At 37.9% G+C, this 15,574-nt stretch overlaps 1 long non-coding RNA gene across 5 annotated transcripts in view; it reads right to left on the bottom strand.

Annotated features, from left to right (window-relative positions):
• Window positions 1-15,574, bottom strand: part of LOC140696019 (uncharacterized) — a 377,991-nt gene that overhangs the window by 125,730 nt on the left and 236,687 nt on the right. For 2 of the 5 annotated variants that reach the window (XR_012071941.1, XR_012071939.1), the window contains one exon: window positions 1,939-2,071. The exons of the other annotated variants lie outside the window; for them this stretch is intronic. This is a non-coding gene — a long non-coding RNA (uncharacterized lncRNA). Of the gene's footprint in view, window positions 1-1,938; window positions 2,072-15,574 lie in introns of those variants that run through there. 5 annotated transcript variants of the gene reach the window in all.

The following is a 15,574-nucleotide window of genomic DNA, read 5'->3' as shown; positions in this document are numbered from 1 at the left end:
TTTGATAAGGTGTGTTTTCATTTTTATTTTGTTCAAAATATGCTTTAATTTCTCTGCAGTTTTCTTCTTTGACCCACGTGCTATTGAGAAATGTGTTGTTTAATCTCCTATTATTTGGGGATTTTCCAGCTATCTTTCTATTATTTATCTCTAGTTAAATTCCACTGTAGTCTGAGAGCAGACATTGTATTATTTCTATTTTTAAACATTTTAAAGATATGTTTTATAGCTCAGAATGTGGTCTATCTTGCTGAATGTGCCATACAGTTTGATAGAATGTATAACCTGCCTTTTCTGGATGAAAAGGTCTATAGATGTCCATTATATCCAGCTGATTGATGGTGGTGTTAAGTTCAGCTCTTTCCTTCCTGATTTTCTGCCTGCTGGATCTATTTCTCATAGAGGCATGCTAATGTTTCTAACTATAATAGTGGATTCATTGATTTTTCTCTGCAGTTCTATCAAATTTTGCTTCCCGTATTATGACACTCTTGTTAGGCACATACACAGTAAAGATTGTTACTGAAGATTATTCTTCTTGGAGTATTGACTCTTTATCAGTATGTAGTATCCCTCTTTATCACTAACAACTTCCTTGCACTGAAATCTGCTATGCATGAAATTAACACAGTGATTATTACTTCATTATGATTAGTGTTTGTGTGGTATCTCTATCCCTTTATGGCTAATCTATATGTGTCTTTATACTTAAAATGAGTTTCTTGTAGCAACATACAATTGGGTCGTCGTGTTTTGACTCATTCTGGTAGCCTCTGTCTTCTGACTGGTGTTTTTAGGCACAGATGTTTAAAGTGATTATTGAGGATTAATATTCACCATATTTGTTACTATTTTCTGTTTGTTGCCTTTGTTTTACTGCTACTTTTGTTTTCCACACTTTTCTTGCCTTTTGTAGTTTTAACTGAGTATCTTCTGTGATTCCATTTCTCTCCTTTCTTAGCATATCAGTTTTACTTCTTTTTTACTTTTTTTCTACAAATGTGGCGTTTGCCATATACATTCACAACTAATCAAAGATCACTTTCAAATAACACTATACTGCCTCACAGGGAGTGCAATTATTGAAAATGTCCCATATTTTACAGTGTATCTGTATCTCTTCTCCTTTACATATTTTATTTTCTATCTTTTCTCTCAAATGATTTTAGGTAGCTTATAAGTTTTCAGATAATGCTATAATGCTTTGTAAATAAACTGCACAAAAATGATACTTATCAGAAGACCCATAAAACATGGACTGTTAACCTCTGTCTCCTTTTCTTATTGTTAACAGATTTTCAATAACAACACAGCAAGGTATGAGCCTCATAGAAATCATTGCCCTTTAGAGGGCAATTCTAGTAGACTGCAGCCTTTAGACTCAATGGAATCAACTGTAATGATAGAATATCAATCTGTGAAGGCTGGATTTTAAGGTAAATATCCATGCTCCTGTAATCATAATGTACAAAGAGACAGTTCATCAACTCTAAACCGTTGCCTGCCTTTCCATATATTCCCAGTAGTCTTGATCTTCTACATTTTCAAATATGGAAATATTCATGCTTCAGCTTGTCTAGAAATGGCTGGACAAATCTTCCTTACCCATCATGAAGTACTGGTACCTCTTTTAAAGCAATATTAACAATGATGGCTCCTTCATCTCTACTCAGGCTTGACCATTTGCATCTCATACTATAGTACTTTCCAAAGTATATTATAGTTATATTTAATCTGTCTGTGCTCTGCATCCACTCAAGGTCTTTGCCCGTCTACTTATCCTTGTTTCTCTAGCACTCGTCATAGTGCCTAACATAAAATTTGTGCTCCATTAGTATTTATTGAATAAATAATAAATCTAATGAGGACAATGCTAAATCTGGCTAAGCACAATGCTTGATTTAATTCTCACAGCAGTATTATTAAATGCGATTACCATTCCTAATTTACATGTCAGGACACCAAAGCTCAGAGGGTTTTGCCTCTTCAAATTCCTATGTTATAGGTGGCAGAGTTAGGAACTTCAGTCAAGTTTGTTTGTCTTCATGATGTAAAGGTTTAACAGCCAGCTCTGTGAGAAACAAAAGCCCTGATTAGTAGCATATGCCAATTTCCCTAATGTAAATACTGCTGCTGTGGTCAATTTTAAGCTACTAAGGTCACATCAATGGGTTCACAAAATTTAACAATTTGCTCTTGTAAGCGGCTACAAGCTGGCTTCAGCACACCATTAGTTTCACTGCAGGTTCACTGCAACTAAACTAACACTGCTAGTCAGGCTGCTAGTCCTGTCTGGGTGGCTGAGGATCTCACCAATAGCTAGAACACAATCACCCACTGTAACCTTTGGTTGTTGGTGACCTTTATATTCCAGACTATTTTGCAGCTGGTTATATTACTGACAAATCCACTCATGAGGAATGTTCTTTCTTCCCCAAAGACCAGCCACCCACTTCTGCTTTTAGGCATGGATTAAACAGACCAGAAGATTTTAAAATAACAACCCCCAAACATATTAGTCTTCTGACTTCCTGCCTTTAAAAAAAAATAATAAAGGGAAAAAAAGCCATACCCTGTTGGGTATTTATCTGGGAGGCCTTCTTTGGGCTGTAGAGTTGTTTTGTGACAGGAATAGCAGTTGATAAGTTGTGTTCCTGTCCAAGTAACAATGTTTTTATCTGAAGCTGCTTATTGTTAGTGTCTTCAGGCAGAAAAAATGTTTTGAAAACCTCACTGAGTCCCTAAAGTTTTCTTGGGCTTGTCTGGGATGGCTTGGAACGCTAGTGGAATCCACACAGGATGATTAGAGGGGAAGCTTTCGGCACTCTTAAAAACTCTCACGTTATTTTCTCCCTTGGGAAACTGCTCAAGAACATGCTGTATTGCAAGTGCAAAGCCGCTAGGTCAATGGAATCATTTCTTTGTGACTTGGGGATTTCTCAGAGCCAGAAATGTTATCCAAGCTTCATCCCTGTGACTGAGGAAAATTGCATCAGCTGCTCACAGGATACCAGATTTCAGTGTGGCATCTACTTGAGCAATGCCCTGCATGGCAGATGTTGGATCTTGGTTACTGGATGCGTGCGCGACTGAGTGCACTGGAGCCTGGCCTGTTCTCTCTGGCTTACTAGCAAAAGTTTGAAAAATTATCTGGGAAAAGATAATGTGAGAATAATATAACTGTCAAGAAGAAAAGTGGTGCCACTTATGTATGCTTGTGTATCATATAAGTTGGGTAGACATGGTTCTGGGTGCCTACGGGTAAAACTACACACAACTTAGATGAAAGAAGACAGAAAATAGGTGAAGTGGAGTCTACAGCTTAAGGTCCAGAGACTTTATTCTTGTCCCTGCTCTGTTACTATCTAACTTCATATTCTGGAAAGATTACTTTGCTTTTCTTACCCTTAATTCTTTTGAGTAGAAACATGGGAGTTTTGAAATCTATAGATTCACTTTCTCTCTTTTTTTTTAAAATTCCTAGATTCCAGGGGATAAAATTAAATAATGCTTTTATTGTCAAAAGTAGCATGAAAAAGACATTTCTCAAAAGAAATCCAAAAATACATCTAAATACTAGCATTTTTGGAAAAAAAAATACTTTAAGATTTCAGAGAAGCCCCTCTAATTTTTTTTTCCTTTGACTATATCCACATACACCTGGATAAAAGTGAAAAAAAAATTACGCCAATCACCCAGATGGCTCTAAGTGTGTGATATCTGTCATCATACAGCCCAAACACCTGGATGATTGCATTCATTTTCACTCTTTAGCCAGATGTTTTGAAATCACAGAGGTATGGCGTCGATAAAAAGTAGATGCTTTTAATCCGCAAGGCAGAATAAGGTGCAGTAAGAGGCAGAAAAGAAAATGAGCAATTTTGGAGCACCTACTCCTTGTTAGACACTTTCCCTCATATTGTATATTTAATCTTCATCAGAACACCAGGAGGCATTAGCCTCACTTTACAGGTAAGGAAATTGAAGCTCAGGAATTTAAATTATTTGCCAATGTCATATATCTAAGAAGCACTAAAGCTGGGACCTAAATTTCTTTATTTATGGAGAGAAGTATGAGAAATGAATACAATTAATTTATAGGTAATGAAATTAAGAGCTGAAGACAATAGAGTCATTGTATAAATAAGATAAAAGAGAGCATACATGGAGATACAGAAACAGACATAACTAGTTCTTGTACTGTCCATCTGAAGGACTTTTTCATCCAAGCCCGTAACAGATGTCCCTAGAAAGAATAAGAAAAACCAACCCAGGAGAACTGGTACAGTGTTGCCCAGGTCTCCTGGTTGTGCCACATTTTCTTTGACTCTCACCAAATGGTAAAATTGAACACAATTGCCTCATTAATTGTTTTACCTCCCTGGAGTTAGAAATTTTGGATGATTTTGTAGGAGTAATGTAGCTCATTATACAAATGTATACAAAATAGCATGCAAATATATGAGTGATGATTTACTAGGGGGAAGATTCTGAAGATTGGATTTTATAACTCCCTGTAAATAACCTGGGGGGTAAACTTCCCTCTGTATGCAGTAGAAGAAAATTGGCCCATCCCAAGGTTCTCAACAATGGCTTACTCTTTGGGGAAACAATGAATCTGATTCTTTCCCCTTTATATGCCAAGGAACATAAATTCTTGAGCCCACATGGAAAGGAAATCTAATACACCTCCTACAAGACTGCTCTTCTATAAGGCAGAATTGATGACTCACAGCCAGTGGCTGCTAGTTCTGATCAGAGAGACTGCAAAGAACGGAGCTGATTGACCTTGTAGAAAATCATGAAGGACACAAATACTTCACATTTTCTCAGATAGAGAGTAGAATAATCTTGGTGAGGTTATTCTATTTGGCTCTCACACTGAAGAAAAGATAATTCCTCAGGTCTTGAAGATGATTATGCAAATTTATGAAGACCGATCTGGTCACAAGCTTATGATACCCTAGTTGCTGACCTGCAGGTTAGAGAACTGGGAAGAACATTCGTTTTCTAAATAAATAAAGGGATAAGGATTTACAGGATAAGGAAGTGAGGGTGAAGGAGGGCAAATGAGTGTATAAATGTCATTTCCAGAATATGAGTGAATGGGTTAGAGATAATGTACCCTTTGGAAATAGCAAATGTTGAAAGTTTTCAGAGGAGGAAATAAATCATCAAAGAACTTGGAATGCTGTTTATGGACTTAAGTAAAAGGAAATAAAACACCTTCAATAAGATTTTGGATAGAAATTTTGTATTATTTAAATATTAGGAAAAAATGACCAAATCAGCCAAAATTCAGCCGGAATAATCTCTTTAGAGAACTTAACACATACATATCTACAAATATCAGGAGACAATGAAAAACTACGGTGACAAATTATGTATCTTTACACTCAGACCCTTTCTGACCAAGCCCCACCCAGAGGCAGATGTTAGAAATGTTCTGCACTTAAGCTCAGCCCTGCTTTGAGCCAATTCAATCTAAATCTGAGCACTATTTTAGAGGTCTCATCCTCCCTAATTGGTGGAGCCTAAACTTTTTCTTGCTGCCCTAATGAGTATCTTATATGCCTGCCTGGAGTTGTCCTAAGCTAACAATAAAAATGGCTAAAATGTACTAACCATTGGGCTTCTGCCAGCTATTTTTTTTGTACGTAACATCATCTTATTTAAGTCTCTAAGATAGTTGTTACTGTCTAGCTCTCTAATGGAGGAAAAAGGGAAAGTTTCAAGAGGTAAAGTAACTTGTTTCAAAACACTCAGCTAGTAAGCAACAGGGCTAGGGAACAAAAGCTCAAACTAGTCACCACTATGCAGGACTGCCATTCAGTTCCACATTCCACCCCAGCCCAACACACACTCACATTTCTTAGTCATAAATTCTACTAAATCCTTCAAAGGGTTTAAAACTCAAATTGACCTAGGTCTCCTCCCAACAAGGTCTGTACATTTGTCATGGTATCTTGTAAGATTGAAGGAGCTACGAAAATTATCCAAAACCATGATTATATCATCTACCTGAGCATGCATAATCTGCTCCAGCCTCAAGATTGGACTTCTGAGATGCAGAGCCAAGAATCACCCCAGAGTTCCCTGTACCCCTTGGTACTATGATTCGTATTTTTATTATCTTACACCAAGCCCAACCATATAAGGGTATGTCTTCTTCCTCTTATAAGCCCTACCACTTCTTGATAATTAACTCCCCATTTCCCAAAGAACACAATTTATGGCCAAGTAGGTCTCAGGCTGATAACACAAAGTTTCTAAAGTGTATAAACCCTATTCATACAACAGCTAATATTGCAAAGTGCTTATTTCATTCATCATATCCAAGTCATGATGCACCCACATTAACTTAGGGGAACACTTAGCCATCACAATGGTCTTCTTTCTTTCTACATCAAGACCATCAAGCCCCATGTTTCTCTCTCTGTGAAGGTTCCAGGTTTCAGGGACAAACCATTAGAAGCAAAAGAGATAAAACACTTTAAAAGATAGCAGTGCAGATACAGAAACACTTCAGCCCCTACTTCAAAACACCTAATGCTGAAAACAGAAAATTCCACTGACATTAAGGGAGACTGGCTGGCAGAATGAAGAGAAAGGTCTTGAGAGCTGAAATGAAAATGCAATTCAAACTCCTCTAACTCTTTGACTGTTTACATATGAACCACATTTGCCTTGTGGATTATCTACCTATAATATATTTTTCTAAAAACTTTATTAAAAGAGAACATTCATATAGAAGAGTTCATGTCAGAAATTTACAACTCAATAAATTTTTATAAAGTCACCAGCCTTGTAGAACTAGCATCCTGATCAAGAAACAGTCCATTCCTGTTTCACAGAAGATAGCTCATGAAACTTTCCGGTCACTTACTCACCCATGTTCTGCCCAAGGGTAACCACTCTCCTGTGACTTCTCAGATGGAGATTTTGCCTGTCCTAGAACTTCACACATATAGAACCATGCAGTATGTACTAGTTTGTGAGTAGCTTTCTCTCACTCAACATTACATTTCTGAGAGTCACCCATATCGTTACAGATGAATGTACTTCCATTGAACATTTTCTGAATAGTAACCCAAATGAATATATCATGATTTATTTGTGCATTCAACCATAGATGGATACTTGAGTTGACGTGTCCTTATTGTGAGTTTACTTGATGCCCAATTGATGTATATGACATGTTCTATTTTTCCCAGTAAAATATGTTCACATTAGCAGTTATCAAATTTCTTCCCACTGGTTTGGATTACATGTCCAATGTGATAAGATGACTTTGTTTTGTATCTTAATTCTGAACTCCATAGCACTGGCAACCCTTTTCAGTTTCTATTATCAGCAAATTTTAAAATAAATTTCTTTCTTCATTCTTCTGACAAATCATCTTAGAACACTAAATATTTTTAAGTCTAGCATAATACATTCGATTAGGCTGTTTATCTCCAGTCCTAGGAAGAATGTGGGAAGTACTAAGATTTGTTGTTGTTGCTAAGAGGCCAGAGGGCTTTTTAAAACAACTCTTTCCCAGTATTCAGTTCTCTGCTTTATCCTTGCCATCTCCACCTCTTATCTGTAGTATTCTTAGGCTAACTCAGATTTTTTTTTTAATTTTAGGAAAATAGTCATATAACATATTACAGTGAATTTATTTTATATGTTGACCCCCTTTTTTCAAAAAACTGCTATACAAGGAACTCTCTCCAAAGGAGTACTTCACCATCAGTAGAAGTTTCAGACACTGTGATCTGAATTAAGTAAATACTGGGGTATCTTTCCAGATATATCAAATACATGGCAGGTATGTTACACTTACAACTGAGGTGGACTAGCCCACTGAGTTCTAGTTCAACTCCATACTTACTTGAGAACTATTCAATCTTCACGATAAATACTTCTACATTTCAGGAGCTTCCATTAATACTTTTAGCCAGGGCTGGATGGGACCAGAGGCTGAGAAATAACAGAGGAAACACTCTTTGACCCTATGATTTCTCCTACTCTGAAGGTTGGCTCCTTGCCCTCAACATCAGATCTCTGTCTACCATATTCCTATTTCACATTTTCATTTGGAAGGAAAAATTTAACACAAAATTAGAACCTCATTCCTGATAGAGAAGTCCTTCTGTCCTCTTCAATTACTGCCTTCCCATATGTAAGGATAATTGGGTCCATTTTCTTCCATAGACCCCTATGTTGGTAAGCTATACAATGGAAAATAGTTATTAGAATTTTTGCTATGAGGTAAGAAGATACGTCAGTAGTACAAAGGAATCAAGTTAACCATTAAGAAGTCTTAAAAATTGGTTAACTTGTAATTTATTTGATAAGGTCACATTACCTGATGATCTAAGGGTCTCATATAGAGGTGGTTTTCCACATTTTCTGTCTGCCATGCCCACAGTTTATCAGTCATATAATTCTCCTATGAGCCAGTTCCTAGGAGTCCTCAATATAATTCTTTAGGTATCTCGTAATAATTAGTCAAAGTAGGTACATGAAATAAGAACTCTTTACCATTCTTAATCCAGGAACTCTAAATCCAAATGATGAAACAGTCCTGGCACCCACAGTGACTCAGTGTAGGTATAAGTTAATACGTGCATTCCCTTTTGTTTGTATTTTCAGATCTACTTGAGAACAGGAAGTAATAGAAAACAATGGTAGAGGTTTGGGGCTAAAGAAAACAAAGGAGTAAGTTGGAGGGTAAGGAGGAACCAGGAGTAGTAAGTAGCAGTAAGTAGCCGTTGTGTGTGTGTTAAAGAGGCTATTTTAACATCTTCATTCTAAGCAGCAGCTGAATATACACTGGAATAGATAGGATTAAATACCTTGGAAATGACCTAAGATTATCACAGTTAAGGGAAAATTATTTGTCAGTATTGAAAAAAAAAAAAGAAAATTTAAATAGTTAAATCAATTTGGTTGATTGTACCTAGGGATTATTTTTTCCTTCCTGTAGCACTTTTTTGAATCACTGTTTTTCAAAGTTTTAAATGAAATACCCAATTAGGTCTAAGTTTTAAATTATAAATCATATTTTCAAGAAATAAAATATGAGACCAGTTCAGCAAATTTAGGTGATCAGATACAACATTAGAGAAATAAGAAATTTCCTAGAAGAACTGCATTTAAAAACAGCATTCCAAATAACCTCTGCAAATACTCCATCTCAGGGAGGCAGAGCATCACTTTCTACTCCTTCAGTACGGGCTGGCTGTGTTTAGTGACATCCTTCCAAAGAAACATTGTAAGGCGCTGACTGTGAGGATGAGGAACTTTACAGTAAAGAATCCAGATGAACACTACCTGAGTCAGGCGATGAAGGTCCATATCAGTAAGTCATGCTGACAGTACGTACCCTTGACCTGACGTGGTGAGAACAGCACTCCCTCGGTGGTCTTCTCTCAGAACCCACAGCCCAATTCCAGTCATAAGAAAAACATCAGACACATCCCAGCTGAGGGATATTCTACAAAATACCTGGCCAGTACTCCTCAAAAGTGTCAACTCAAGATCACCAAAACCAAAAAAAGACTGAGAAACTGTCACAGACAAGAGGAGCCTAAGGTGATATGACAACAAAATACAATGTAGCACACCCTGACGGGATCCTGGGGAAGAAAAAGTTCATTAGGTAAAAACTATGAAAATCTGAATGAAGTATGGACTTCAGTTAAAAATAATGTATCAGTATGGATTCATTAATCAAAATGTACCATACCACTGTGACATGTTAATCATAAAGGAAACTGGGTACAGGGTTAAAGGAAAATCCCTTCACAATTTTTAAGTAAATATAAAACAATTTTAAAATAAACATTTATTATTAAAAAAGAAGAAAAGAAGTTAACGGCAACCCACTTTCTCAGTGATGTAAACATCACAACCCTATGTGGCGACTCTGGTACTGGAGGTATGAATCCCTGGAACAGCTAGACACAGAATCTTCTTTTCTGGAAGGCTTTAAAGATTAGTTGAGCATCTTCTAAGAAGTAGACTGCTTAGGTCTACTGCTGTTTTAAGACAGGTAGATTGCGATCAAGCTCTGCTTCCCTCTGGCTCCATTGTTTTATGATTCTATAACTTACTTCATAACATAGGTATCAGTTACCTATGGGTAAACGTAGGTTCCATTCTTATTAACATTCTCACAGAGGCCTAGTTTCTTTCAGACTTGTTTGGCTCCTACGTTTGTGTGATAATAGTAGAACAAGCATTATCCCCATTAAGGTACATCAAATACTTCACTTCTTCCAACAACACAAGTGAGAACGGTTTGATTGGCATGAGTTCCTTTCCAAATAATTTTATGACGATTGCTTCCTAGCGCCTAGTTAACTTACACATGCTGGCAAATTAGTACTAAGGTTTACACAAAATTCTCCTGACCCCTCTTTAAAATATCCAGATACACCCATATGATGGAAGAATCTTCCACGTGTAATTTTACATAAATATTTCACTCCCCTAATTATATGAGGACTGGTGCTTATTTACATTTGTCTCTAGTGTAACATTCTTTTGTTTATGTTTCAAAACAAGATTAGAAAAGTGGAAGGGAAATCACGTATCTCTTTTGGAGTCATAAATAAAAGAATGAAACTGGGCTATAAAACACCAAGACAGGCTTTTTTTTTAAGTATCTGAGTCTTAATATATTTTCTCCTCCATTGCAACCTCTACACTTACTCCTCCCCATACACCCCCATCACTCAAAACACTGTGTGTTTGTGTGTTTAAAACCAAACTCATGATTAGCCTGCATCTCCTATGCTTTGTTCTAGCAAAAGCCCTCACACAGTCCTTTAAGGCAAGCTGCTCCCAGGGAAGGTCATGTTTCCCACCTCCATTATAGTGAAGAACATGCCTTACATGCTTAACAAACTTCAGATAAAAAGATCAGTATAATTTGCACAAGGGGCAAGTAGATGAACCATGTAAGGATTTGGCTAGCAGAGGGAGACTGGAAGTCCTCATGAGTCCCCATATTTCTTCCTCTGTTTTCTGTCCACCATTAAATTTCCTTTCTTAGTGGACTGGCCCGGCTGTGTTGCAAAGCTGTAAATGAATCCCTTCCTTGCCCTTGAACTTGTTAAGCTCTCCAGCTTCTACTACTTTGTCTGGCAGGCTGCTCCACATCCTAATGATTTTTTGCAAGAAACAGAACCTCCTGATATTTAACAAGCTGCCCTGTCATCTACTGTTAGGCAAGCTTTCTTCTGAAGCTCAGGACTTGAAGCTTCTCTTGCTATTTGATTTTTGATACAGTTTTAGCCTGTGATAACTGAAAAAGGAGAGGATGTCAGGAAGGGAAAGAGGCAAGTGATGGGAAGAGAAAGAAAAAAGAGAGAGAGGAGAAATGCTATAAATATGGGCCAGTACCTAATTATAATTCAAGACACCGGCAATTTAATAAAAACAACTCCTCCAGAATGCAGCCATAAGGAAAGAGTTTCCACAATCTGTTCATCTGCATAATTAGTGACTGAGGACCTGGGAACAGTTGGAACATTGCTGAGGAAGGCCCAGGTCACATTATCGATAACATAAATAACAAAGATACAGCTTTCCCCCAACTACAAACATCAGAATGGAACTAGCAACAACCTAATAGGAGCACAGAAAACAAACAGAAAGCGGATAAACTCTGGAGCCGGGCAGGCAGAAGCCTGGAGTTAAGCACATCATTCATCAATCGAAATACCCTCAGGTTTCTTCAAGTCACCTCAAAAGAAGAAAACGGGAGAGCCTTGTCGGCGGTGCTCTCGGCAAGGATGTGTGACTACAGCTGCGATGATGCACGTTCCACGAGGCAGACACAGTCTTCATGCTTTTACACATGGGAACATAATTCATTTCAGAAAAAATTTGCATTGCTAAACTTAGTTATTTAATGGCACAGTGAGACTTGGCAAGTGAGCACTGGAGACAGGGTCTGCATTTCAGAACTCGGCTGAATTCTACATAAGGGACTGATATGTATATTTAATGCCTTAAAAATGAGTTAATTTCTCCTCTCCATTAGGAAACTCTGCGTTCCTACTGCCAATTTAAGAAGGGCTACAAGGACCACAAAGTCCCTGTCCATCGTTTTACCCTCTGTATCTCCAGCTCTTGCCATGGGGTTGAGAAGACAGTACACTGGATAGACACTTTTGAAAGGCTAACTAGAAACACATAAAACAAAAACAAAACGAAGTTAAGAATCACTTAATGTTCTACTATCCAAATACTATCACTATTTTGCAAGTCTTGGGTATGAACTTCTATGCAGACGGAGATACAATTTCCAAGTGACTCTTTTCAAACCAAGTATCAGATACACAGACTGTACAAGACTGAAGAGTTCCAGATAAACCAGTCTAAGGGATGTGGACACAAACTATCAACCCTGGGAAATGTGAACCCTTTGTGTCTTCAGACGGTGTGGGACCTCCTTCATGGTGTGAACAAAGGACTGTATCTGAGCCCAAACAGTATGGGTGACTGCATAAGGGACAAGGGAGGAATTTTCACTGCACATACCTCTGTCATGCACGACTGTCCCTAGGGTAAATACGTGAATAGTTTCAACCTTTAACAATAGAAAGGAAAACAGTAATACTTTTTAAAAGTATATGTGGCTTTGTGCTTTAAGGCTTTAAAAACCACACACATACCTGTGGTTTTGAAGAATCCTTTAGACACCAGAGGGGACAATCCTGTCGGATTGGGTCAATCAGATTAAAGGCAAACCTGTCCTTCCAGGAGGAAATTAACCTGTTCCTGTAGAGTTGTAATAATTGTACACTTGGTCACAGGACTGAAGGCCTCTAACACCTAAACCTACCGTTACTCTACAAATGGAAACTAATGAGGGAAATTTGCCCTTTTTAAGTGAAGTGTCTTATCGTTAGCACAGGAAATACAGAGATTTCATTACTTCAATCAGCAAATATTTACTGAGTTCCTACTATGTGCCATATATTCCTCTAAGCCCTGAAGTTACCAGTTACCAAGGCAAACAAAAACTTCCCTGCTCCATCAAACTAAAGTCCCTGTGAGTAAACAGAGGCAGATACCACCCTCCACATCTTGCCTTCCTAAAGAAACTTTTTGTATCTCCAACATGACTTCCATGACTTGAAAATCATGCTGTCCCTGGGCAGGTGCATTTAACTGCCAACTGGTTTAGAATGATGGGCAAAAACCATTGAATGAATGCTTGCAGGTGATGAAAAGACAAATGCAGGAAAGCTCAAAGGAAGAGGGCATAAAAAAAGCTAAGCTTTGGTATATCCATAGACAGTGGGATAAGGTTAGAGGTTATGGATTGTCACATATTATATATTATAGAGGAATTTGCTCATTCTAATGAACTAAGGACTCATTTGAATCTAATGGACTACTTTAGAAAACTCTGGAATGTCTTTATACTATTTTACTGAGTCATGGAAGATGGCTTAAAGCAGTGCTTCCCAGACTTGCGGATTTCATAAACAATTAAAATATGACAAAAGAGAAAGGGAACTTCCATTAGGGTACCAACTTTCAATTTCAAACAAGAATATTAAAAGACATTTCAATATTTTTTAAAGTAGGAAAAAATATCAGAATAAACTGAAGTCATTTCTAAAAAAGTACAGCAGGCATTTACACTGACACATTTAGATGTCACATCTGGTTACACTAATTTCCGCTTGAGTAACAAATCTGCCCCTCTCCCAATCTCAGCTACGTATTTTTCACAGGTAGGCAGGAGTGGTTATTCCTGAGAGACCAAAGTCTCAAACAGGGCTGTCTGGTGTGCTGGACAGAAAGAGAGAGCTCTGGGTGTTCTCGCATCAGCAGTTCATGCTCCAGAGGCAACACACGTCACTTCTCTGACAATTCATTGGCTGCAACTAGTCACATGACACTATCCAACCCCAAGGAGATCAGGAAGTGCGAAGTTACTCTGTAGCCAGGTGTGTTGGCTGTAGCATCGCTGAGAGCCACAGCTCTGTGCAGCAGTGTTCTTATTTTCTCAATTCAGTATGGGCAAGTGAAAACTTGGCCACATTCTTTCACAAATGTAAATCAGTATTTGAGAACAACCAGTATATGTGTGTGTGTGTGTGTAAGGAAGGGAAAAGGAGAGAAGGAAGAAAGGGTAGAGGTGAGGGAAGCAGAGAAGAAGGGAGAGGAGGGAAAAATGATAAGCATTTATAGGCCAAATAAAATTCTCTCTGGAAATTGAGAACTTTCTTGGGGGTATGTGCAAATTAACACTGGCTGCCCAACACTAAAGAGTGAGCGTGGCCCCTGTGCTCAAAGGTAAAGAACCTTGGGAACCCAGATGCCAAGCAGGAAGGGCACTGGAACTCAAAGCCCGTCCCAGTAGCATAGGCCCTTGCTCTTGAATGGAGAGACGATTTGCTTTAGTTGTCAACAATGTCATGCCGTATAACTCATTCTAAATCCACCCCTCAAGGATGCTTATTTCAATGTTAACTCTGCACCCAAGCTTCTGAACAGGTCTGAGTCAGCCCAGCAAACCCCAGCCATGTTATGTTGACCCTAAAGGTTGCATAAGAAATAAAAAGAAGCTTCGTTTCCTGTGCTGTGTGCTCAGTCGGTCACGGTTGTTTTGCTCTGTGTTATTGCTTTTATCGTTGCTAATACATGTAGCAGAACCAACCCTCAAAATTAAGTTAAATCTCTTTGCTCAGCCATTCTATTGAGCTATGAGGCAGGGAAGTCTTATGCTGTTTTATGGAAATTCTGATTTTCAAAGTAATAAACAAATCTCAAAGGAACAAGAAAGGAACTATTGGACCCATGCCACACACTCTGTGTGGGCTCAAGAAACTGTATTTGATGATGGCAAATTTCCCTTTCAAAAACACCCTCAAACAAAGCTTAAGTTCCAGAAATGTTTTCTGGGCCAGACTTGCAGTAAATTTTCCTTGGAGGGCCTAATGCAAGATGAAGGACAAATGGAACTAAAAGAGAGATTGGTACCCAAATGAGGGACTGAGGGAGTTCAAACAAACGGGGACTGTAACTGGATTTAAGCCTTTGATTCCATAATTCAAATAAATAATAGTCAATACTGTGAGGGGACAGGGCCATATCAGAAGACATATACTGAGTAAGATAAATTAACTTTTTAAAATTCTTGATAAAACTCAGAGTGATATGAAAAGAAACATAAATCCCTTTTTACTCACTTATCCCCAGTAATTCCAAGTTCTAAGTTCTTCTTCTTAATGTAAAGTTAACAGTCTTTACTATATCCTTCAGAGAAACTATGATGCCTCTATTAGTGTGTATATTTATGTATCTTTTTCATCTACTCAGATGGGATATAGTGGTTTTTTTCTTTCATTTTAGTTGTTCAGGTACTTATCTTAGCATCCTACAGACATAGCCTGGGTAGATTTCTCTTCCCTACTGGAACTTCAAAAATTTCAATTGCCTTTCCCTTTGAATTCACTGAGAAACTGCTCATGTAGACACCAAGCATTTCATACAGTACTTTGCACTGATTTAAAAGAAAAAATAAACCCTCTCACATTGAAATATTTCCGGATTAAAT

Source organism: Vicugna pacos, chromosome 4 (genome assembly GCF_048564905.1).
Source record: "Vicugna pacos chromosome 4, VicPac4, whole genome shotgun sequence".
In the NCBI taxonomy this organism is placed as follows: domain Eukaryota; kingdom Metazoa; phylum Chordata; class Mammalia; order Artiodactyla; family Camelidae; genus Vicugna; species Vicugna pacos.
Note: the sequence above shows the minus strand (reverse complement) of the source record. Positions and strands in the feature narration are given on the sequence as shown.